The 26952-nt window shown below is 40.2% G+C and overlaps 1 pseudogene; it reads right to left on the minus strand.

The window, feature by feature from the left end:
- Nucleotides 1-23114, minus strand: part of LOC103348058 (epithelial cell-transforming sequence 2 oncogene-like pseudogene) — a 60151-nt pseudogene extending 37037 nt beyond the window's left edge.
- Between the last annotated feature and the right edge of the window lie 3838 nt (nt 23115-26952).

The raw sequence follows: 26952 nt of genomic DNA on the forward strand, positions 1-26952 counted from the left end.
TAGGTTAATTCTCTGCCTGTGGCACCAGCATCCCATATGGGAGCCAGTACTAGTCCTGGCTGCTCCTCTTCTCATCCAGCTCTCTGCTATGGCCTGGTAAAGCAATAGAAGATGGCCCGAGTACTTGGGCCCCTGCACCCATGTGGGAGACCCGGAAAAAGCTCCTGGCTCCTGGCTTCAGATGAGCACAGCTCCAGCCATTGTGACCATTTGGGGAGTGAACCAGCAGGTGCAAGACCTTTCACTCTATCTCTCACTCTCACTGTCTATAACTCTACCTCTCAAATAAATAAATAAAAGCTTTTTTTTAAAAAAGGAATTGTCTCATTTATTCCTTTCCACCTACAATCTGCATTTTTAATTCAATACTTTCGGAGATTTATCCTTGTTGATATTTGCAGTTTGGTTTCATTCATTTTAATTTCTGGTTAGTACATTGGTGAATCAACATAACATATATTATTTATCTACTCTGTTAATGCTCATTTAGAGTCTCTGAAAATGTTACAAATAATGCTTCAAGATACCCTTTTGACATGACAGATATAGATAGATGGTAGATAGGTAGGTAGATAGCTAGCTAGATAGATGAATATATTTTATTCAGGAAGGTAAATATATCTCTTCCAAGGAGAGTATAGGATAATCTACAAGAGACTGAAATAAAAACTAAATTTTAAAAGTGTGTGAACAAAATTAGAACACCAACAAAGATAAAATATAAAAAAGTGTTGAAGAATATGATAACTTAATTGAAAGGTTCACAAGTAGGGTTCAACAGTAAAGGTGATCAAACAGGAGAAAGAATCAGAAAATGCAAAGATAGATCATCTGAAATGGAAATGTCAAAGGAGCAAAAAGATAAAAGGATAAAGAAAAGGGGCCGGCGCCGCGGCTCACTAGGCTAATCCTCCGCCTAGCGGCGCCGGCACACCAGGTTCTAGTCCCGGTCAGGGCACCTGATTCTGTCCCGGTTGCCCCTCTTCCAGGCCAGCTCTCTGCTGTGGCCAGGGAGTGCAGTGGAGGATGGCCCAGGTGCTTGGGCCCTGCACCCCATGGGAGACCAGGAAAAGCACCTGCTCCTGGCTCCTGCCATCGGATCAGCGCGGTGCGCCGGCCGCAACGCACCGGCCGCGGCGGCCATTGGAGGGTGAACCAATGGCAAAAGGAAGACCTTTCTCTCTGTCTCTCTCTCTCACTGTCCACTCTGCCTGTCAAAAAAATAAATAAATAAATAAATAAATAAATAAATAAAAAGGATAAAGAAAAGTGAAGAAAACCTAAAGAACTTATGGGACATCATTTTGTGGATCAATATATGTGTTATGGGAGTTTCAGTAGCAGAAGAGAGGGGGAAAGGACAGAGAGAGTATTTGAAGAAATAATCAACAGAAACTTCCACAACACTGAAAACAAAATGGATATCCAAATTCAAGACTCTCAAAAAACTGGCAGTAACATAAGCCCAAAGAGTATGACAGTGAGATACATTATAATCAAACTGTAAAAAATTGAAGGTAAAAGAAAATAAAGGAAGAAAGGAAGGTCACTAAAATTTGAAAGGAAGAAGTAGGGTTATCTCTTTTTGCAGATAACCAAATCCTATACAGAGAAAACCCCAAAGATTCCACAAAAGAAATGACATAGATAATAAATAAATTCAGCAAAGTTACAGTATACAAGATCAACACATAAAAATCAGTTGCAAATCTATCATCTAACAATGAATAATCCAAAGGGAAAATCAAGAAACTAAACCAATCAAAAGAGAGTAAAGAATATTTAGGAATAAACCTAATGAAGATAGCAAAATACTTCTACATGCAAAATATCACTGAAAGAAATTATAGAAGGCATAGATAAATAGAAAAGTCCTGTGTTCATAAATTAAAAAACTCAGTATTGTTAAAATGTCCCAGTGACATTTTTTACAGAAATATTAAAATTCATATGGAAATAAGAACAGTGTCTGCTAATAATAATTGATAGAATTAAAAAGAAGAGAACAATCCAACATTGGAAGTGAGATACACAGCAGACCCATAGACGGGCAGATGCCCTAAACAGCACTCTGGCCTCAGAATCAGCCCTTAAGGCATTCGGATCCAGCTAAAAAGCCCATGAGAGTATCTCAGGCATGGAAAGCCAAGACACTGTGGCAAAAATGACCTAAATGAAAGATCTCTGTTAATGAGATCCCGGTAGAAAAAGGGGTCATCAAAGAAAGAGGCACCTTTCTCTGAATGGAGGAGAGAACTTCCAATTTGACTATGGCCTTGTCTAAATAAGGTCAGAGTTTGTGAACTCAGGAGGCTTCCATATCCTTGGAAGCTCATGACAAGAGCCTCAGGTGATTACTGACATCATAAATTAGAGTGTCAATTGATAAATCAACAATAGGAGTCACTGTGTACTTGCTCCCCATGTAGAACTTCTGTCTTGAATGTGTTGTACCATATGAATTAACGGTAAAATTAGTCTTCAAACAGTACTATATAACTTTGCATGTCTGTGTGGGTGCAAACTGTTGAAATTTTTACTTAGTGTATACTAAGTTGATCTTCTGTATATAAATATAATTAAAAATAAATCTTAATGAAGAATGGGATGGGAGAGGGAGTAGGATATGGGATGATTTGTGTGTGGGAGGGTGGTTATGGGGGGAAGAACTACTATAATTCAAAAGTTGTACTTTCGAAATTTATATATGTTAAATAAATGTTTTCTATTAAAAAATTCATATCGAATCTCCAAGGTTTCTCAATAGCAAAAGTAATTTTGATAATAAAAAACAATTTAAGAGGTCTCCAACTTCTAGATTTGAAACATATTACACTATGGTAATAAAAACAATGTGACATTGCCATAAAGATAGCCATATAAACAAATGGAACAGAATACATAGCTCAAAAATACATCTTCACATGTAGGCACTCAAGTGATCTTAAACAAAAGTTGAACACTACACAATAGGGAAAAGACCCTCCCTTCAATGAATGGTCTTTGGTCAACTGGATATGCAAAAGATTAAATATGGACATTATGCCATACAAAAGACACTCCACAAAATGAGTTAAAGGTCTAAACATGAGATCTGAAATATAAAATTTCTATAAGAAAACATAGTGGGTGAAGGTACTATTTTAACATAAAATGGTGAAGGTACTATTTTTTTAAGATTTATTTATTTATTTGAAAGTCATAGTTACACAGAGAAGGAGAGGCAGAGAGAGAGAGAGAGAGAGAGAGAGGGAGAGGGAGAGAGAGAGGGAGAGGGAGAGGGAGAGAGAGAAGTCTTCCATCTGCTGGTCCACTCCCCAGTTGGCCAGAGCTGCACCAATCTGAAGCCAGGAGCCAGTAACTTCTGAGTCTCCCACATGGGTGCAGGGCCCCAAGGTCTTGGACCATCTTCTACTGCTTTGCCAGGCCATACTGGATCAGAAGTGGAGCAGCCAGGACTTGAACTGGCACCCATATGGGATGCTGGCACTGCAGACGGCAGCTTACCCACTATACCACAGCACCAGCCCTGAAGGTATTATTGAGCACAGAATTCAAGTTCCTAAAAAATGAGATCACCAAATTATCCAACAATCCCACTTCTGGGTATATATCCAAAAGAATTGAAACAGTATCTTGTAAAGATATATGCATTTTCATTTTGTGGTAATATTATTTATAATGGTCAAGATGTAGAAGCAACTTAAATGTCTATTGACAGATGAGTAGACAAAGCGAATGTTTTATATACATAAAATGGTATATTATTCAACCTTAAAAACATAAATTTTGACACCTGTTAAACATAGATTAAGTTTGTGAACACTACGCTAAATAAGTCAACCACAAAATACCAGTACTGTATGATTTAATTCATATGAAGTACCTAAAGTAACAAAACTCACGTGGACAGAGTAGAATGGTGGTTGCCAGATGTTCAGAGGAGGAGGAAATGGAGAGTTGTTCAATGCAGAGCTTCAGTCACACAACATAAGCAAATTCTAGAGACTTATTTTACAGCAATATGAACATGTTTAAGACTATATATTGCATACTTAAAAAATTTTAGGAGGCATATTTATGCTGCATGTTATTTTTTTAAAGATTTATTTATTTATCTGAGATGGAGTTGTAGGCAGAGAGAGGGAGAGACAGAGAGAAAGGTTTTCCATCAGCTGGTTCACTCCCCAAATGGCCCCAACGGCAGAGCTCTGCTCTGATCCGAAGGCAGGAGCCAAAAGCGTCCTCTGGACCTCCCATGTGCGTGTAGGGGCCCAAGTACTTAGGCCATCTTCCACTGCTTTCCCAGGCCATAGCAGAGAGCTTGATTGGAAAAAGAGCTTCTGGGATATGAACTGGTGCCCATTATGCTACAGAACTGACCCCAGTACATGTTATTTTGTATATATAGAGATTTATTTATTTATTTATTTATTTGAAAGTTGGAGTTACACAGAGAGAGAAGGTGAAGCAGAGAGAGAGAGAGAGAAAGAGAGGTCTTCCATCCGCTGGTTCACTCCCCAATTGGCTGCAACTCCCGGAGCTGTGCCAATCTGAAGCCAGGAGCCAGGAGCTTCTTCCAGGTCTCCCACATGGGTAGAGGGCCCCAACGGCTTGGGTCATCTTCTACTGATTTCCCAGGCCTTAGCAGAGAACTCAATCAGAAGTGGAGCAGCCAGGACTCGAACCAGTGCCCATATGGGATGCTGGCACTGTAGGTGGCGGCTTAACACACTATGCCACAGCTCTAGCTCCTGCATGTTATTTTTAGTATGGTAAAAAATGTATAATTATTTTGAAAAAGCCACATATTGTATTATTCCAATTACACCAGTTCTGAAAAAGATAAAACTATGGGGAAAGTATTGTAGATTAATAGTTTCTAAGGTTAGGGGAAGAGAGAGAGATGAATGGACAAGGCACAACAGATTTTTCAGGCAATGAAATTATTTAGTATAATACTATAATTGTGGATATGTATCATTATCCACTTGATCAAGCCCACAGACATACAACTTCAAGAGTAAATTCTAATATAAACTATGGAGCTTGGGTGATAATGATGTGTCCACACAGTTTCTCCAACTGTAACAAATATTCCACTTTTGGTACAGCTTACTGATAGTGGGGGAGGCTGTACACTGTGTAAGTGCTGGGCAGGGTGAATGTGGGAACTCTGTAGCTCCCACTCAAATTTGCTGTGAACCTAAAACTGTTCTAACAAATGTAAAAACAATTTTAAATTTTAACCAAAGCTTAGTCTGTATTCCTGAAGCATGCTTTCTGTCAGGCTATCATCCTGAGGGTGTGACAACCTAGCTAGTCTGGGGCTGTCCTAAAAAAAAAAAAAAAAAAAAGAATGACACATCATAACCTGGATAGCCAGGGTGGGTCCTGAATTTTCCAAAATTTCCAAATAAGCCTATCATCCTCTATGCCTTTCATCTTGGCCATGACCCAGTAAGTGGCTTAGAGGAACTCTTTCATTTCCTTGAACTACTGCTTAAGTTAGTGGTGTATATGGATCAGCAGAAGGTGAAGCAGAGAGACATGTTCATCAAATTACATCTGACCAGGAAAGCCAGGCATATCACACAGACGTCGAATGACAACAGATCCATGTTGGTAATAGAGGCATCCTTTAAGAAGAGGAGGGACTATGGCAAGAGGGAGAGTGTGCCAACAAGAAGGTCTGCAAGCAACTCAAAGTTCAGGCAGAAGAAAGCTTTTCTCTTATGTGCAGGAGTTAGCAAGCATAGGAAGAACTGGAGGTGGCAGATGAGATGAAGGAGTGTTCTGATGGGATAGTTGGTCTGGGAATGTTTTTCCCTGAGTCAGCCATTAAGTAGAGGTCGTTCTGTGTTTAGTGTTCAAGGGTAGTGCTGAGCTCAGGGGTTGAGGAGAGGAGAGAAGTCTAATCAAAGACTGAGTAAGTAGAGTTTGCAGGCATTCTGTTCACTATAATTAATCAGCAGGACAAAGAGTTCAGCTACTCATTCGTGAGGCAACAAATAGGCTGTTGGAAGAGTTGCTTCAGCTTTGTCATAGGTGCACAAAGGGAGCATCTATGAGTCTTATCTGAGTCATATAGACTAAACTGGTCTTTTGTAGAAATATGGTTCTCCCAACCATTGAACTGGAATAAATTGGCCTAAAAAGGCTTCTGTACATGAACCAAAATTTATATGGAGAAATGTAGTGAACTGCAACCTAGCTTGGTACATAAACAAACTGTAACCCACCCTAAGAAGATTCCCTTGTAAACCAGCATCTGAGTTTCAGCCAATCATAGCAGCTGAACTTCCAGATAATCAAAGGCTGAAGACTACAAAATTAAGCCGAAATAAGGCAAACACCAGATTGCACTTACTGGGTCATCTCTGTGTATCATTTCTTGTCTTTGTGCTTTAAAGGTAGTTCACATGGGAATGAGAGGACATTCAGAAATAAGTATTCTTTGGATTTAGAGTACTACACTGTTCCAGAACCTTTGTCTTGTGTGAACAAACTTTGTTAAATCGATCTGCTTTTAGTTTTTCTTTAAACACAATACAAAAATATAAAAGGGACCATGACTGCTTCTGGAAGCAAGGGCTCAGGTAGAGCAAGTAGAGCTTGTCATTGTCCCAGAGTCACTTCTAGAGTCATGTGAGTCCAGTAATCTAATCAACAAGTAGGGTCAACAGTGATCAGCCCTGAGAGATGGTAGGGGTTGTGGGCACATGCTCCATATCATATGGCTTCTCCTACGCAAAGTCAACTGAGCATTATTGTCATGTTTGAATCGTCCAGATAAGACAGAATCTGATCATCAGCTCATGAGTGAGTTCTCATAGTGTTTGATTCTGAATAACAGGGTTCTTTCTTTGTGCCCGTCTCCCCCCCAGGCTGGGAGTGAGGCAGTAATGGTGGTGATCTGTAGTTGCAGCCTTATCCTGTCTATTCCCTCCAGTACGCATACCTGGCTATAGACAGCTACGTGAGTCAGCCAGACAGCTTGATCAGTAACCACAATCTTCTTTCATAGTTCACAGCTGGATAAAGGGGTGTCCTTAATATGCAGGGGTTAAGAGTCTCATCTCTGCCCACTGCTCAGTTTGACATTGCTCAGACTCCATTTCTGGAGTTTCTGCTTAGCTAAACACCAGCATATTAGCCTGAGGTATTTGTGTGGGTGGGGGAACCTCTGTGAACTGAGGATCTCATTTTTTTAAGATATTTATTTATTTATTTGAGAGGCAGAGTTTCAGACAGAGAGGGAGAGAGACTGAGAAAGATCTTCTATCTGCTGGTTCACTCCCCAAAAGTACACAATAGCAGGAGCTGAGCAGATCCGAAGCCACAAGCTAAGAGCTTCTTCTGGATCTCCCACACTGGGACAGGGGCCCAAGTATTTGGGCCATCCTCCACTGCTTTCCCGGGCTATAAGCAGAGAGCTGGATTAGAAAAGGAGCAGCAGGAACATGAACTGGTGCCCACAGGGGATGCTGGAGCCACAGGAGGAGGCTTAACTCACTATGCCACAGTGCCAGCCTGAGGATCCCATTGAGTCAGCAGTTTTACTTCAGGGACCAGAATGAAAGGTAGTTTCCACACACAGGGAAAGCTAGTGCTTGCTTATGTAAAACTCAGGTGCCAGAGGGGACAAAGCAGTGGTGTTCATTAACTATTCCCTGTGTGATTATAAAGGAAACTCCTTGAGTTCTTTCCACCCATCAGTTGTAGAGTCCCAAGTAATCTGTTTGGTTACCATGTCAGAATCCCAAGTCAGGAACTCTGGTGGGATCCCTCTGACTGGAGATTGCTGACTCCTTTCTCCAGAAAGTCAGATCAGCAAACATCTTCATCAGTTACAGACACTTGTTCCATCTGGTACTCCCAAGGGAAGAAAGTGAGATCAACCCCACCATCCACCAGGCCAAGTGGCTGGGAAGCCACCCTTCACATGATTTTCTACCTGGCAGGAGGCTGCTTCTGGACCTTCAAAGTGTGTGTCCACTCTGGTTTCTCTCTCCTGCAGCGAGCTTATTTCTGTGCACCCATAGGGAGCTTGTACCTCACATCTTAATCTGCCAGGAGACAGTCCTGTCACCTACATCTCTACCTGCTGCTCTCCCCCATTAGGACAACCTCTCCATACACATATGAGATGGGAACTAGAACACAGTGTTTCTATTTCAGTGAAGAATTCACATGAAGAAACAATAAAAACAATGCAAAGTTACTTAATCTTCTTTTACATTTTTTCCCTTTATTGTAAGTTTAACTAAAACTTTATAGCTTAAATTCAACTTTTCAAGAGCTATGAGCACAAGTTCCACAAGTATGGTTATCTCCTTTCTGGAGATTAGGAAATGGGGGTGGTGGTGGTGATTGTTACTGAAAGAACAACTGATACCTGATCCTTTTTGGCTCCTCATCTGTCAGGGTCTTAAGCCTGAGGCTGGCCCCTGACCAGCAGGGGACAGCACAAGCACTCCCTGACAAGGCAAATGGGAGAGGTAAGGTCGACGGGTCAAGCACACCACAGCAAGCACCCGTGAGTTCTGTCGAAGCAAGAATTACTTTATTGAAGAAGTGTATAGGCTTATAAAGCTTACGAAAGACATGCGCAGTAGGGGAACCAATCAGCGAAAAGGTCATGCAGGCATGGGTGGACCACGCACAGGGGCACATAGGGATCATGCACTGTCCACGTGTCCGGAACTAAAGCAGACCTATCCCTGCAGGTGGTCCAATCTTGTGTGGCTTAACTGCAGCGGCCACAAACACACACCCCCGAACATCCGCCAGGCACCATGTTGTTAGGGACTATTTTAGACAATGCCCAATACTCATCTGTTCATCCTCTAGTGTCTGGGGAGGGGTCCATGGATCCAGGGACCCTTTCTTCCCCAATCCATTCATCGAAATTCCACCTTATACCTCCATCTTCATACCTTGCATACTTTTCCCCTTGGATTCCCATGTCCAAAAGAACTGTAAATCCAGTCTCTCCATTTCCTGAAGTCTGCCAGCATAACTGGCGTTTAAGAGTCCTTGACCATACCTCAGCACTGATCCTTCCAGCAGCTGAGATCAAGGTTGAGAGAGCATGAGGGACTGAGGGGTGGGAGAGAGTGTCTCCACACCACTGAGTCCCTTGGCAAGTTGGAAACGGCTGTGAGAATTCCTCAGCTCCCACTCTCTGATGCTGGCATGAAGAGCAGCCTAGAAGACAGAACAAAAACCAGAAGAAATAATTGACTGCTGTTTCAATCTCCGGCCAATCGCCTTAAAAAAGACATCTTTTCCTATCATGATGAGTGAGAGGGAGAGACAAAAAGAGGAAAAAAAGCCAGTGCCGCGGCTCACTAGGCTAATCCTCCACCTTGTGGTGCCGGCACACAGGGTTCTAGTCCCGGCCGGGGCACCGGATTCTGTCCTGGTTGCCCCTCTTCCAGGTCAGCTCTCTGCTGTGGCCAGGGAGTGCAGTGGACGATGGCCCAAGTACTTGGGCCCTGCACCCCATGGGAGACCAGGATAAGTACCTGGCTCCTGCCATCGGATCAGCGCGGTGCACTGGCTGCGGTGCGCCGGCCGTGGCAGCCATTGGAGGGTGAGCCAACAGCAAAGGAAGACCTTTCTCTCTGTCTCTCTCTCTCACTGTCCACTCTGCCTGTCAAAAAAAAAAAAAAAAAAAGGAAAAAAATGTAGTTCTGTGGATGAAAAAATATCAATTCAAGGTATGTGGTTTTATTCCACTAATGTTGATTCACTCCCAGAGCATAGTAATGTTGTCTGGAATTTCCCACCCTCACTGAAAGAAGACCAAAGTTGCACCTTCAATGCGGATGAATGCGAGGATGGAGGTGAGGATAGTTCTCAGGCTAATGTGCTTCTAGGCCTCAAATAGCTTTGAGAGAGTTGGATGATATTTCTACCAGATTAGTATAAGCTCTTTAGGGGTAAAATGTTCCAAAGAGAAGGATAGAGGATCCTAGAAGAAGGGGGAGAATAGAGGGGTAAATCAGGGTATCCTTCAAAGGCAGAAATTCGATTGGAAGATTTAAAAGGAAAATAGTAATTTAGCCAGGAAGTCATGTATTATTTTTAATGAATTATTATAGACATTTTATGTGCATGTAAAAATGTGTATGCATTTTTAGGATTAGAGATGGATTGTCCAAGGAATTTCATGCTCAAAGCAGCTTTCACTGATGCTTAGACATTTATCAGCTCCCATTAGGAGTAAATTACTGGGAAGCTTGAGACTCCGCTTTAAAATAATTCGCTGATTTATTCAACAAGCATTTACTTAGCATCTACTGTGTGTCTAAGCACTTTTTATGAAATGTGTAAAGTAAAATTTGTATTTACAAAGTAACTTTATAGGAGTTATATTCAAATATAAAGGAGTTATATTCAATAACTCCTCTTAATAATGGAAATGGGGCACACCATTGCCTGACTGATTACTCATAAATGAATTAGCTTTTGCAAAATCCCCCAAACAACCCCTATTTCTCACAGGGATTCAATTCCAAGCCTTTCTGCTTATTTTCTTCTTCTTTTTTAATATTTATTTATTTGAAAGGCAGAGTTACAGAGAGGCAGAGGCAGCAAGCAAGAGAGGGAGGTCTTCCATCCTCTGGTTCACTTCCCAGATGGCCATAAAGGCCAGAGCTGTGCCAATCCAAAGCCTGAAGTCAGGAGCTTTTTCTGGGTCTCCCATGGGGGTGCAGTGGCCCAGGGATTTTGGCCATCTTTCATTGCTTTCGCAGACCATAGCAGAGAGATCATAGCATCAGAAGTGGAGCAGCCAGCATTATAACCAGTGCGCATATGGGATGTTGGCACTGCAGGTGGAGGCTTTACCTGCTGTGCCACAGCTCTGGTCCCTCTGCTTATTTTCAGGCAATACACTAAAATCTAGTCTGGAGAATCTTTTACCAAACTGATTTTTTAAAAAAATCCTATCTCTGATCTGGTCAAACTGGAGTCTTCAATGCTCCAAACTTGGACATATAGAAGACTCCTTGCAGTCACATCAGAGTTCATCTGCTTCTTCTCAAACACAGCAGCTTACAGGACTTGGCTGAAGGGGCCAGTGCTGTAGCACAGTGGATTAAGCCATGGTCTGCAGAACTGGCACCCATTTGAGTCCCAGCTGCTAGACTTCTGATCCAGGTCCCTGCTAAGCACCAAATGCTTAGATCCTTGCAGCAATGATGGAGACTTGGAAAAAGCTCCTCACTCCTAACTTTCAAATAATAAATCAATCTTTAAAATTATTTAATGTTTGCTTCAATCTTCATTGTATCTCTCACTCCTCTGGTCAAGAAATTACTTTTAGTCTGTATATTTGAAAAAAATCAACCTATGGGATCCAGTATTGTGGCATAATGGGTAAAGCTGAAACCTTCAGCACTGATATCCCATATGTGTGATGGTTTGTACTGGCTGCACCACTTCTGATCCAGCTGCCTGCTAAAGGCCTGGAAAAAAGCAGCATGAGATGGCCCAAATGCTTGGGCCCCCACCACCCACCTTGGGAGACCCAGATGAAGTTCCTGACTCCTGATTTTGACTTGGCTCAGCCCTGGTCATTGTGGTCCCTTGGGGAGTGACCCAGCAGGTGGAAAAACCCCTCCCTCTTTGTAACTATTTAAAATAAATAAAAGCATCTTAAAAAAGAAATCAACCTGTATCTTAAAATTTAATGTACAGCTGGGGGCGGAGCCAAGATGGCGGAATAGTGAGGGCACGCACCGATAGTCCGGGAAAATTTAGTTTAATAAAAGGGGAGTTACGGTAGCCGCAGAAAATAGAACCAAAAAAAAATTGCAGGGGAAACCCTTCTGGATGGAGCAGCCGTGAATCGGAGGACCTACTGGGAGAACAAGGTCGCCCACCGCGCGGAAGCCAAGTCGCAGGACCGAGCCACAGAAGCCCCAGGGTCTGCGCAACAGTGCTCCAAGGGGAGTGCATGCCACACAGACAACAGCGGGGAGACTTGGGACGCTCAGGGCTCCGAGTCCACACATCGGCGCTGGAAGGGGAGGAAGAACCAGGCAGAGCTCTCAGGCCGCACCCATCTCAAGCCTCCAAGGCTCCTCCAACAGCAGGCAGTCCACTTAACACGGACACAGTATAAAAAAAAAAAAAAGAAAAGAAAAAAAAACGCACAGTGACACAAGAAGAATTAACTATGCCGAGTAACAAACACAGAAATAGAGGGAGCAAGATCAACAATGACACTATGATGCCTCCAAATAAGCAAAACACCCCAAGCCAAGAGTATGAAGATGATGAGATAGAAGAAATGCAAGATACGGATTTCAAAAAATTTATGATAAGAACATTTAGAAGTTTTCAAAAGCAAATCCTTGAACTACAGAAATCCTTAATGGACAAGATTGAAAATCTCTCTCGTGAAAATGAAATTTTAAGGAAGAGTCAAAATGAAACTCAGAAACTAGTAGAACAGGAAAGTGTAATAGTGAAGAGAAATCAAAATGAAATGAAGAGCTCAATAGATCAAATGACAAACACATTAGAAAGCCTTAAAAACAGAATGGGTGAAGCAGAAGAGAGAATATCGGACTTAGAAGATAGAGCACAGGAAAACATACAGTCAAACCAAAGAAAAGAAGAGGAAATTAGAAACCTAAAAAATATTGTTGGGAATCTACAGGATACTATTAAAAAAACCAACATTCGAGTTCTAGGAGTTCCTGAAGGCATGGAGAGAGAGAAAGGATTGGAAGGCCTTTTTAGTGAGATACTAGCAGAGAACTTTCCAGGTTTGGAGAAGGACAGAGATATCCTAGTACAGGAAGCTCATAGAACCCCCAATAAACATGACCAAAAGAGATCCTCACCACGACACGTGGTAATTAAACTTACCACAGTGAAACATAAAGAAAAGATCCTACAATGTGCAAGAGAGAAACGTCAGATTACTCTCAGAGGATCTCCAATCAGACTCACAGCTGACTTCTCATCAGAAACCCTACAAGCTAGGAGGGAATGGCGAGACATAGCACAGGTGCTAAGAGAGAAAAATTGCCAGCCCAGAATATTATATCCTGCCAAGCTCTCATTTGTGAATGAAGGTGAAATAAAGACCTTTCATAGCAAACAGAAATTGAAAGACTTTGTGGCCACTCGTCCGGCCCTGCAAAAGATACTTAAAGATGTGCTACACTCAGAAACACAGAAACACGGCCATCAATATGAAAGAAGGGAAAGGAAGAACACCTACCAGTAAAAGAGCATGGGAAGCTCAAAGCATATACTAGAAAATATTTCCGGGAAAATGGCAGGGCAAAGTCACTACGTATCAATAGTCACAATGAACATTAATGGTCTGAATTCTTCAGTTAAAAGACACCGTTTGGCTGACTGGCTCACAGAACACAACCCAACTATTTGTTGCCTACAAGAAACACATCTCTCTAACAAAGAGGCATGCAGACTGAAAGTGAAAGGTTGGAAAAAGATATTCCATGCCAACAGAAACCAAAAAAAAAAGCAGGTGTAGCCATATTAATATCAGACAAAATAAACTTTAATACAAAAACTGTTAAGAGAGACAAAGAGGGACACTATATAATGATTAAGGGTTCAATTCAACAGGAAGATGTAACTATTATAAATGTATATGCACCTAATTACAGGGCACCAGTCTATTTAAAAGATATGTTAAGGGACTTAAAGGGAGATTTAGCTTCCAATACAATAGTACTGGGGGACTTCAATACTCCACTCTCAGAAATAGACAGATCATCCAGACAGAAGATCAACAAGGAAACAGCAGATTTAATTGACACTATTGCCCAAATGGATCTAACAGATATCTACAGAACTTTCAACCCTACATCTACAGACTTCACATTCTTCTCAGCAGCGCATGGAACCTTCTCTAGGATTGATCACATACTAGGCCATAAAGCAAGTCTCAGCAAATTTAAAAGAATTAGAATCATACCATGCAGCTTCTCAGACCGCAGCGGGATGAAGCTGGAAATTAGCAACTCAGGAAACCCCAGAAAGTATGCAAACACATGGAGACTGAACAACATGCTCCTGAATGAACACTGCATCATTCAAGAAATCAAAAGAGAAATCAAAAACTTTCTGGAAGTAAATGAAGACAACAACACAACATATCAAAACTTATGGGATACAGCAAAAGCAGTATTGAGAGGCAAATTTATAGCAATAGGTGCCTATATCAAGAAATTGGAAAGGTACCAAATAAATGAGCTTTCAGCACACCTCAAGGACCTAGAAAAACTGCAGCAAACCAAACCCAAATCTAGTAGGAGAAGAGAAATAATTAAAACCAGAGAAGAAATTAACAGGATTGAATCCAAAAAAACATTACAAAAAATCAGCCAAGCGAGAAGCTGGTTTTTTGAAAAAATAAACAAAATTGACACCCCATTGGCCCAACTAACTAAAAAAAGAAAAGACCCAAATCAATAAAATCAGAGATGAAAAAGGAAATGTAACAACAGACACCACAGAAATAAAAAGAATCATCAGAAATTACTACAAGGACCTGTATGCCAGCAAACAGGAAAACCTATCAGGAATGGATAGATTCCTGGACACATGCAACCTACCTAAACTGAACCATGAAGACATCGAAAACCTAAATAGACCCATAACTGAAACAGAAATTGAAACAGTAATAAAGGCCCTCCCAACAAAGAAAAGCCCAGGACCAGATGGATTCACTGCTGAATTCTACCAGACATTTAAAGAAGAACTAATCCCATTTCTTCTCAAACTATTCAGAACAATCGAAAAAGAGGGAATCCTCCCAAATTCTTTCTATGAAGCCAGCATCACCTTAATCCCTAAGCCAGAAAAAGATGCAGCACTGAAGGAAAATTACAGACCAATATCCCTGATGAACATAGATGCAAAAATCCTCAATAAAATTCTGGCCAATAGAATACAACAACACATCAGGAAAATCATCCACCCAGACCAAGTGGGATTCATCCCTGGTATGCAGGGATGGTTCAACATTCGCAAATCAATCAATGTGATTCACCACATTAACAGACTGCAGAAGAAAAACCATATGGTTATCTCAATTGATGCAGAGAAAGCATTTGATAAAATTCAACACCCTTTCATGATGAAAACTCTAAGCAAATTGGGTATAGAAGGAACATTCCTCAATATAATCAAAGCAATTTATAAAAAACCCACAGGCAGCATCCTATTGAATGGGGAAAAGTTGGAAGCATTTCCACTGAAATCTGGCACCAGGCAGGGATGCCCACTCTCACCACTGCTATTTAACATAGTTCTGGAAGTTTTAGCCAGAGCCATCAGACAAGAAAAAGAAATCAAAGGAATACAAATCAAGAAGGAAGAAGTCAAACTATCCCTCTTTGCAGACGATATGATTCTGTACTTAGCGGATCCAAAGAACTCTACTAAGAGACTATTGGAACTCATAGAGGAGTTTGGCAAAGTGGCAGGATATAAAATCAATGCACAAAAATCAACAGCCTTTGTATACACAAGCAATGCCATGACTGAGAAAGAACTGCTAAGATCAATCCCATTCGCAATAGCTACAAAAACAATCAAATACCTTGGAATAAACTTAACCAAGGACGTTAAAGATCTCTACGATGAAAACTACAAAACCTTAAAGAAAGAAATAGAAGAGGATACCAAAAAATGGAAAAATCTTCCATGCTCATGGATTGGAAGAATCAACATCATCAAAATGTCCATTCTCCCAAAAGCAATTTATAGATTCAATGCAATCCCAATCAAGATACCAAAGACATTCTTCTCAGATCTAGAAAAAATGCTGCTGAAATTCATATGGAGGCACAAGAGACCTCGAATAGCTAAAGCAATCTTGTACAACAAAAACAAAGCCGGAGGCATCACAATACCAGACTTCAGGACATACTACAGGGCAGTTGTAATCAAAACAGCATGGTACTGGTACAGAAACAGATGGATAGACCAATGGAACAGAATTGAAACACCAGAAATCAATCCAAACATCTACAGCCAACTTATATTTGATCAAGGATCTAAAACTAATTCCTGGAGCAAGGACAGTCTATTCAATAAATGGTGCTGGGAAAACTGGATTTCCACGTGCAGAAGCATGAAGCAAGACCCCTACCTTACACCTTACACAAAAATCCACTCAACGTGGATTAAAGAACTAAATCTACGTCCTGACACCATTAAGTTATTAGAGAACATTGGAGAAACCCTTCAAGATATTGGCACAGGCAAAGAATTTCTGGAAAAGACCCGGGAGGCACAGACAGTCAAAGCCAAAATCAACTATTGGATTGCATCAAATTGAGAAGTTTCTGTACTGCAAAAGAAACAGTAGGAGAGTGAAGAGACAACCAACAGAATGGGAAAAAATATTTGCAAACTATGCAACAGATAAAGGGTTAATACCCAGAATCTACAAAGAGATCAAGAAACTCCACAAAAACAAAACCAACAACCCACTTAAGAGATGGGCCAAGGACTTCAATAGACATTTTTCAAAAGAGGAAATCCAAATGGCCAACAGGCACATGAAAAAATGTTCAAGGTCACTAGCAATCAGGGAAATGCAAATCAAAAGCACAATGAGGTTTCACCTCACCCCAGTTAGAATGGCTCACATACAGAAATCTACCAACAACAGATGCTAGCGAGGATGTGGGGAAAAAGGGACACTAACCCACTGTTGGTGGGAATGCAAACTGGTCAAGCCACTATGGAAATCAGTCTGGAGATTCCTCAGAAACCTGAATATAACCCTACCGTTCGACCCAGCCATCCCACTCCTTGGAATTTACCCAAAGGAGTTTAAATTGATAAAGAAAAAAGTGGTCTGCACCCTAATGTTTATTGCAGCACAATTCACAATAGCCAAGACCTGGAACCAACCTAAATGCCCATCAATGGTAGACTGGATAAAGAAATTATGGGATATGTATTCTTTAGAATACTATACCGCAGTAAGAAACAACGAAATCCAGTCATTTGCAACAAAATGGAGGAATCTGGAACACATCATGCTGAGTGAAGTAAGCCAGTCCCAAAGGGACAAATACCATATGTTCTCCCTGATCGGTGACAACTGACTGAACACCAAAAAGGAAACCTCCTGAAGTGAAATGGACACTATGAGAAATGGTGACTTGATCAGCATAGCCCTGACTGCTAATGGACAACTTAATACATTATCCCTCATAGTATTTTTTTTTGTCTGTTCTACTTAATATGACTGGTTTAATTCTGTAATTATCACACAGTTATTCTTAAGTGTTGAAAATTAACTGAAATGTGATCCCTGTTAAACATAAGAGTGGGAATAAGAGAGGGAAGAGATGTATAATTTGGGGCATGCTCGGGCTGACTTGCCCCAATTGGTAGAGTTGGAAACATACCAGGGGATTCCAATTCAATCCCATCAAGGTGGCATGTGCCAATGCCATCTCACTATTCCAAGTGATCAATTTCAGTTCACAATTGATCATAATGAAAGGACTAAGAGTCAAAGGGAGCACATAAACAAGTCTAGTATCTGCTAACACTAACCGATAGAATAAATAAAGGGGAGAGTGATCCAACATGGGAAGTGAGATACTCAGCAGACTCATAGAATGGCGGATGTCCTAAATAGCACTCTGGCCTCAGAATCAGCCCTAAAGGCACTCGGATCTGGCTGAAAAGCCCATGAGAGTATTTCTGGCATGGAAAGCCAAGACACTCTGGCAAAAAGATCTCTGTGAGTGAGATCCCAGTGGAAAGAACAGGTCTTCAAAGAGGGAGGTGCCTTTCTCTGAAGGGAGGAGAGAACCTCCACTTTGACTATGACCGTGTCTAAACAAGATAAGAGTCGGAGAACTCAAGGGGCTTCCATAGCCTTGAAAACTCATGACTGGTGCATAGGGAGATTACTGATGCCATGGACAGGAGTGTCAAGTTGTAAAGTCAACAACAGGAGTCACTGTGCACTTACTCCTCATGTAGGATCTCTGTGCTTAATGTGCTGTCCACTGAGGCTTAATGCTATAACGAGTACTCAAACAGTATATTTCACTTTGTGTTTCTATGGGGGTGCAAAAGATTGAAATCTTTACTTAATGTACACTAAACTGATCTTCTGTAAAAAAAAAAAAAAAAAAAAAAAAGAAATTATCAATTCCCAACTTGACTCTCACTGGGATTAAACATGACAATAGGTCTGATCTGATTTCATCATCATTTAAAAAAAATCATCTATTATTTTTCACTTTATGTTTCTGTGTGGGAGAAAACTGTTGAAATCCTTACTTAAGGTATACTAAGCTGATCTTCTGCATATTAAGATAATCGAAAATGAATCTTGATGTGAATGGAAGGGGAGAGGGAGTGGGAAAGGGGAGGGTTGTGGGTGGGAGGGACGGTATGGGGGGGGAAGCCATTGTAACCCATGAGTCGTACTTTGGAAATTTATATTCATTAAATAAAAGATAAAAAAAAATTTAATGTACATTTTTTTCTTGTTGGTTTGTCTACCTTTTCCAAGGACTAACCAAGGAACCATTATGCATCCCTATTATTTAGAGCTTACAAATAATTAGATAATTTTTCTATAGACCATAAACTACTGATCCTAGCACACAACATTGAAATACTAGGAGGAAAATCAAAGCCCAGGGAGGGCAGCCCTATTACTTTTAGTTCTTTTTTTTTATTTTGACCTTTTGTTTGCTGTTCCCATCCAGTAATAGTGACCATCATTTCTCAATCCCAAACTGAAGCTCCTGGTTTGATAAAAGGTATATGTGCTGCTTCTGGGACTGAGACAACTTAAGCCATAAAGGAGAGTAAATTATGGTACATCTTTATATTTTAATGGGACAATGTGGCAACACATTTGAAACTGAGACTGTTCTCAGCAGGGAATTTGCACTTGGTAATTGCTGAATAATATTTTTGTGGAATCAAATGAAATCCAAATAGATACAGGCAATCTGGGATGTAGCGTATGTTTTTTTTTTTTTCAGCCCCCATAACGCGGATGATTCCAATACCAGCCTCAAAGTAGAGTAAGGGCCCCTGAGAGTGAGGTGGGAAGGCAAACAGTCAGCTCAGACATTCACAGCCAACCTAGCATTTTTCCCAATGCAATTTAGCATTTCCAACAGTAGCTGCTCATTTGTCTTTATGAGTCTCATCTCAATGCTTTCTTCAAGGAACCCTGGTTTCTGCTGATGTATTAGGTACATCTACAGACAGGATCCTACAGATGGCAAGCACTCCAATATGCACAGGTTGCTGGGAGAGGAAAGCTCTGTTAAGAAACTCTTTCTCATGAGGCATCTGGGAGCAGCTGCCAGCTGCTGAGCATGGGGGTAATGATGGGCAATGACCACGTCTAACTGCTCCCAGAGATGCCTGAAGTGGTCGAATGGGAGCCCAGGCCCACATACACTCCTAGACTTCAGTACCATGATTCTGCCTAGAATAATGTCTCTACTTGATTTAATCAGTGAGAAGGTTCACAGTTAAGAGGAATTTCTTCTGACATTTAGCCACAAATTATGTCCAAATATTTAAGGAGGTTATGTCACCCATTATATGGTCCCTTTAACTAATGTTTTCTGGAACAATGAATAATTTATAAATCTGAAAATAGGATCATAGTATGTTTCCTAAGCATGCAGTACTCCAAAAAGGGAGAATTAGGTCAACAATCTGATTTTACTAAGTTAAAATTATTTATAGTAATTTCTTTTCTGTTCATTATGTATTTTTTCTTTTATAAGAAAGTAATAGCAATATGAGGGTGACAACTTAATTTAATGCTTTTTAAAGGCTATTCATCAAGTTCTACAAGTCCTACATAGCTAACAGACTTAAAAGAAAATGTTGCTTATGTTCTCCTATGAATCATCTTATAATGGAAAAGTATTAATCAACTTTATGTTAATTCATTTAATATAAATCTTGTCATGTGATGACAGAGCATTCAGGCCAATGGATTAAACTGTACAAGACATTATTTGAAATGCTAGGGTCTCTAGACAATAATTAACTAACTAAATCAATTCAAAGTATTTCCTCTTTTTTAAAAGCTTTCACCAATTTGGCCCACCATAAAGGCATGAATGAGTGATGTTACAGTGATGATGGAGTAAGTCACCTGAGCATGGAGAGCTTGATTATTTGTGGCACGAATTGGCCCACCATGGTGTAGGTCTCTGACTCCATTCCCTCTCATAATTTCTTTTCCACATTGAAAGGTGATATGTTCTGGAGAGACAGTCATCAGCAGGCATCATTTCTTGAGCTGCTAAAATTAATTTAATTTTAGAAAGCATTTAGAGGGATAAATCTGTAAATATTATAATTGTACCTGTCCTGGATATTTTATGTTTGTATCAGTATGAAACATTTGACTATGTAGGTTATATTGTCATATGGTTTTTGTTTGTTTTTTTTTTTCAGTCTATTTATTTGAAAGAAAATAACTTAGACAATTCCTGGAAAATGGGCTTTTTCCAGTTAATTTTTAAAAGATTTATTTATTTATTTGAAAGGCAGAGTTACACAAAGGCAGAGACAGAGAGGGAGGTTCACTCCCCCAAAGGCCACAACAGCCAGAGCTGGGCAGATCAGAAGGCAGGAGCCAGGAGCTTCTTCCAAGTTTGCCATGTGGGTGCAGAGGCTCAAGAACTTGGGCCATCCCTCACTGGTTTTTCAGGATGTATCAGAGAACTGTATCAGAAGTGGAGCAGCCAGGACTTGAACCACCATCCATGTGAGATGTCAGCACTGCAGGCAGCAGCTTTACCAGGTACACCATATAGCCGGCTCCTCCAGTTAATATTTTTAAAGTGTTCTCATTTGGTTCTCTTTTCTATCCCCTGAAGAGATTTTATTATTTTATGTTTATTTTTTATTTTTTTGCTTAAGGTATACAAATTTCCTGTATTTCATACATACAGATTTAGGAACATAGTGATACTTTCCACCCTACTCTCCCTGCCACCCATACTTTCACCCTTCCTCCTCCTTCCTGTGTATGCCTTCTCAATTTTTACAATGATCTACTTTTAGTTTACTTTATATCCATAAGATTAACCCTACACTAACTAATGAGTTCAACAAATACTAAGAAGAAGAAAAAAAACACTGTTCCTCAACAGAAGAGACAAGAGCTGTAAACAATCACTGAATCTCAAAATGTCAATTTCACTCCTATAGATTATGTTTTAGGTACTCTATTAGTTACAACAGATCAGGGAAAGCATATGGTATTTGTCTTTTTGAGACTGGTTTATTTTGCTACGTATAATGGTTTCCAGTCGCATCCATTTTGTTGCAAAAGATAGGGTTCCTTCCTTCCTTCCTTCCTTCCTTCCTTCCTTCCTTCCTTCCTTCCTTCCTTCCTTCTTTCCTTCCTTCCTTCCTTTTTTTTTTTTTTTTGATTTATTTATTTGGAAGGAAGAAAGAGAACTTCCATCATTGGTTCACTACCCATGTGGCCACAAAAGGCAGAGCAGGGCCAGGCTGAAACCAGGAGCAAGGAACTTCATCCACATCCCCCATGTGTGTAGCAAGAACACCAGTACTTGAGCTAATAGCTGGTGTTTCTCAGGCTGACTGACAGGAAGCTTGATCAGCATCAAAGTAGCAAGGACTCCATCTGGCTCTCTGAGGGGGTATGGACATCCCAAGCAGTGGCTTAACATGCTGTACCATAACTGGCCATTGTCACGTGTTTTTTGACCATGTCAGTAGGCTTACAATGATAACATGAAATATCAATGTCCATGCAAAATTGTGTTTCAGAGAAAAAGATAAATGTAACATTGTCCCTGAATCCAATTTACATGTTTTTGTAGCAATTAAATCTACTTTTTTTTAACAGATTTATTTTATTTATTTGAAACACAGAGTTATAGAGAGAGGTAGAGACACAGAGAAAGGTTTTCCATCTGCTGGTTCACTCCCCAGATGGCCGCAATGGCTGGAGCAGTGCCTATCCGAAGCCAGGAGCCCAGAGCTTCTTCTGCTCTCTCACGTGGGTGCAGGGGCCCAAGGACTTGAACCATCTTCTACTGCTATCCCAGGCCATAGCAGAGAGCTGGATCAGAAGAGGAGCAGCCGGGACTCGAACCGGCACCTATTAGGGATACCAGCAGTTCAGGCCAGGGTGTTAATCCACTGCGCCACAGCACCGCCCCCCACCCCTGAGAAAACTTAAATAACAGAAAGTATTATCTTGTGCCAAAGAAGCATAAATATGTCCAATATTTAAAATAATAATCAAGATAATTAAATGACTTAATTTCAATGTTTTATTGACTACACTTTAGGTATTTGTGAGTATATGACTCTTAATTTTTTGAAAGAAGGAAGGAAGCATGGAGATGAAACTTAAAGCTCCCCAGACATTGTTATTAATTTAGGTATATTTATTTCCTTCTACTCAACAAACACTTTCGTGGATTTTCCACATTGTTTTTCACTAGAAAAGAGCTCTCTGAAATTAGGGACTATTAGATATTTGTGGCAGAGGCAGTTTGGGGTATGTACTGGACCTGAAATGTATTTGTTCACTCAGCTGGAGACTAAACATTAAAAAATTATAGAGTCTCAGCCCTTAACCTGCTATGTAAGACCATGTGGGGGTTGTGATAGAGTAAGAAATATGTATTTGTTTTTTTCCCAGTTCCTGGCACATAGCTTCTAAAACCCTGGTAATCTAAAAGTGATGAGTGTCTTCTGTGTTCCGATTAGATAACTGATAGGTGAGTCCAGTGGACAGCTTCAGGATAGGGGCTGGTCATCAAAGGAGCTGACTGTGTGAATGGTGAATGTACAAGGGTATTAAAATAGTTTATGGAAAATGGAATTAAAAGATAAGTTTATTTTGGTGCAAAACATTTAATATAGTTTTAGCATAATACATATTTTATGTGAGTTCTTTTGAAGACCCCTCATATTTGCCAGGTTTGTGTTGTTGTAACAAAATAGCTGAGTCTGGGTACTTTATAAAGAAGAGATTTATTTACCTGGAAGTTCGGGAGCGCCAAGAGCATGGCAACATCATCCTGGTGAGGAAGCTCAGGAAGCATCATAATGCAGCAGAGAAGTAGAAACAGAAGTGGCCACATAAAAGGGGCAAAATGCAAGGGGTGGCAAGAAGTAGTCTCACTTTATAACAACTTCCTCTCTTGAGAAGGAATTCATCCGAGTTACCAATATTCATCGCTTCTGGGGCAGTGCTGCCATGACCTTGTTACCCTAGGCCCTGCCTCTTAAAATTCCCATGACTTTATTTTTTTAATCAATTAATTAATTTTCTAAGGAATACAAATTTCATAAGCACAACTTTAGGAATATAGTTATTCTTCCCACCATACCCTCCTTCCCACCCACACTTCCACCCCTCCTCTTCCACCCTCTCCCCTTCCCAGTTCCATTCTCCATTAAGATACATTTTCAATGAACTTTGAATATGGAAGTCCAACTCTATACTAAGTAAAGATTTCAACAATTTGCACACACACCCACACAAAATAAAAACTATTTGAGAACTAGTTTTACAGTTAACTCTCATAATACAACTGAGACTGGCTTATTTCACTGAGTGTGATGTTTTCCAGATTCATCTATTTTGTTGTAAATGACCAGATTTCAATTTTTTAATACTGTGTAGTATTATATAATGTCTATATCCGATAATTTCTTTATTCAGTCTTTGGTTGATGGGCATTTGGGTTGATTCCATGTCTTAGCTATTGTGAATTGAGTTGCAATAAACATGGGGGTGTAGATAAAATTCTTTTACTTACTGATTTCGTTTCTCTTTGGTAAATTCCCAGGAGTAGGATGTCTGGGTCATATCCTATACCAATATTCAAACTTTTGAAGTATCTCCATATTGTCTTCCACAGTGGCTTTACCAGTTTACATTCTCACCAACAGTGGATTAGGGTACCTTTTTCCCCACATCCTCACCAGCATTTATTGTTTGTTGGTTTCTGGATGAAAGCCATTCTAACTGAGGTGAGGTGAAACCTCATTGTAGTTTTGATTTGCATTTTCCTGATGGCTAGTGATCATGACCATTTTTCATGTGTCTGTTGGCCATTTGGATTTCCTCCTTTGAAAAATGTTTTAGTCCTTTGCCCATTTCTTAACTGGGTTGTTTATTCCGTTGTTGTGGAATTTCTTGATCTCTTTGTAAATTCTGGTTATTAATCCTTTATCAGTTGCATAGTTTCTCCCATTCTGTCAGTTGCCTCTTCATTTTCTTGAGTGTTTCTTTTGCAGTACAGAAACTTCTCAATTTGATGTAATCTCATTTGTTAATTTTAGCTTTGATTGCCTGTGACTCTGGGATATTTTCCAAGAAATCTTTGCCTGTGCCAATGTTTTGCTGGGTTTTCCCAATGTTCTCTAATGATTTGATGGTGTCAGGTCATAGATTCAGATCTTTAATCCATTTTGAGTGAATTTTTCTATAAGGTATAAGGTAGGGGTCTTGCTTCATATTCTGTGTGGGGAAATCCAGTTTTCCCAGCACCATTTGTTGAAGATACTGTCCTTGCCCAGGGATTGGTTTTAGCTCTTTGGTCAAATATAAGTTGACTGTGGTTGCTTAGATTGATTTCTGGAGTTTCTATTCTGTTCTATTAAAGTACCCATGCTTTAAACACTCCCATACTGAGTACCACACTTGCAGCACATGAACTCTTGGTGGACACTCTCAGACCATCTCTAATCCACATTCCCAGCCACTCCTCCGCCCTCTAGGAGAGAAGAGATGCTGTAGACAAAGATAATCACTACTGGCCAATTATTTAATCAATTGTGACTGCATAATGGACCCTCCACAAATCCCTAAACAAAAGGTATAAAGAAAAACCTCAATGGTTGCTGAGCACATGAAGGTGCTGAGAGGGCAATGTACCTATAGAGGGCACACAAACTGTGCTCCTTCCCCCTGCCCCACAGCTTGATACATGTATCTCTTTCCATATTGTATATTTACAATAAACCAGTAATTTCAATACCAAGTAAAGCCTTTCCCTAAGATCTCTGAGGCATTCTGGTAAATTATTGAACATGAACTGAAATGAGAGGCAACTCCTGATTTAGAGTCAGTTGGTCAGAAGTGTGAGGAGGCCCAGGAATTCTTAATAGTCCCTGAAGCAATAGACATCTTCAGGACTGAGCCCTTTAACTTTTGGGTTATGAAGCAACTGCAGGTAGATAGTGTAGGGATGGAATGGAATGTTACTGAATTGAGTTGTATTGAATTGAATGACACCCACTTTGTGTCTGGAGAGCTGGTGAATTGATTATTGTGAAAAAACATCCTACACATTTAGAGTTGGAAATGTGATGATGGAAAACATTTTGTAGGAGTAGAATGGGTAACTCTGTACCTAAAGGTATCACTTTGTGAGTCCCTATAGAACTACTGATGTAGTAGAATATGCATTAAAAAAATCAGAGTTTAGTCCTATTTCAGTATTTTACTAACTATGTGCTCATGACTAGAATCTTCAGAGACCATGAAGAGAGTTTGCAAAGCCCCATAGTATAGATCAAGGTCCCCATCTATTAATGGGTTGTAGCTGAATTCTTTGTTATTTGTTTGGAACTATGAACACTTCACTCATGGAGATTTTTGGCTTAATTTGGAAGCGTATTTAACAGCTAATGTAGCCATGCTGTAGTCCAGTTCTGAAACCTCCTGATACTGAAAACACAGCTCACAGTCTCTGAATGCTACAGGGTACCAGCAGGTCCTCCTTCTATGACTATACCAACTACTCAAAACTGCACAGTGTGTTCAGACAAGGAACATGCATACAAACACTCAGCCCCCAGCCCACTTCCCAAGCAGACCACTCTCCTATGAGACCAGCTAGCTACATCAAGAAGAAAGGATAATTCTTCCTTCCCTTCATGTCCTGTTCCAAAACAGCAAATGACCAATTGTTTGATCTTTCAATTGATGTGCTAGAAATTATATCTCAGTGTTGGTGTTTAGCATTTAGTTAAGACACTGGTTAATAAATGTGCATCCAATATCAGAGTACTCTGATTGAGTCTTGGCTCCAGATTCCTGCTGATATGCAACCTATGATATAAAGGATAGCTTAAGTAGTTGGGTTCCTATAACTCATATGGGAGACCCAGATTGAATTCTTGGCTTCTGTCTTCAGCCTAGCGTGGTCTTGGCTGTTGTGCGATTTTACTTTATCCTCCCATTCTTTTTCTGCACCCATCAGATAAATAATTAAAAAAAAAAAAACAGAAATTGATTGTAGGCACTGGTGTTGCGATGTAGTTGGTAAAGCATCTGCCTGCTGTGCATGCATTCAATATGGCACCAGTTCTACAATTTCAACCATTTCATTGTGAAAGACAGGACTTCATTCTTCTTTATGGCTTACTAGTATTCCATAGTGTACATACACCACATTTTCTTATCTAGTAATCAGTTGATGGACATCTGGGTTGATTCCATATCTTAGCTATCTTAGCTATTGTGAATTGGTCTGCAATAAACATATGGTTATAAATAAATCTTTCATATGCTGATTTCATTTCATTTGGATAAATTCCCAAAAGTGGATGGCTGGGTCATGTAGATCTATTTTCAAGTTTCTGAGCAATCTCCACAATGTCTTCCATAATGGTTGTGCTGTTTTACATTCCCACCAACAGTATTTTAGGTTACCTGTTTCTCTACATCCTTAGTAGCATTTGTTATTTTTTGATTTTTGGATGATAGCCATATCAACAGGGGTGAGGTGAAACCTCATTGCAGTTTGAATTAGCATTTCTCTGATGGCCAATGAGCCTGAGCATCTTTTCATGTGTTTTTTGGCCATTTATGTTTCTTCCTTGAAACACTTGAATCCACTTCTTAACTGGATTGTTTGTTTTGTTGTTGTT

This window comes from Oryctolagus cuniculus, chromosome 6 (assembly GCF_964237555.1).
Source record: "Oryctolagus cuniculus chromosome 6, mOryCun1.1, whole genome shotgun sequence".
Lineage (NCBI taxonomy): Eukaryota > Metazoa > Chordata > Mammalia > Lagomorpha > Leporidae > Oryctolagus > Oryctolagus cuniculus.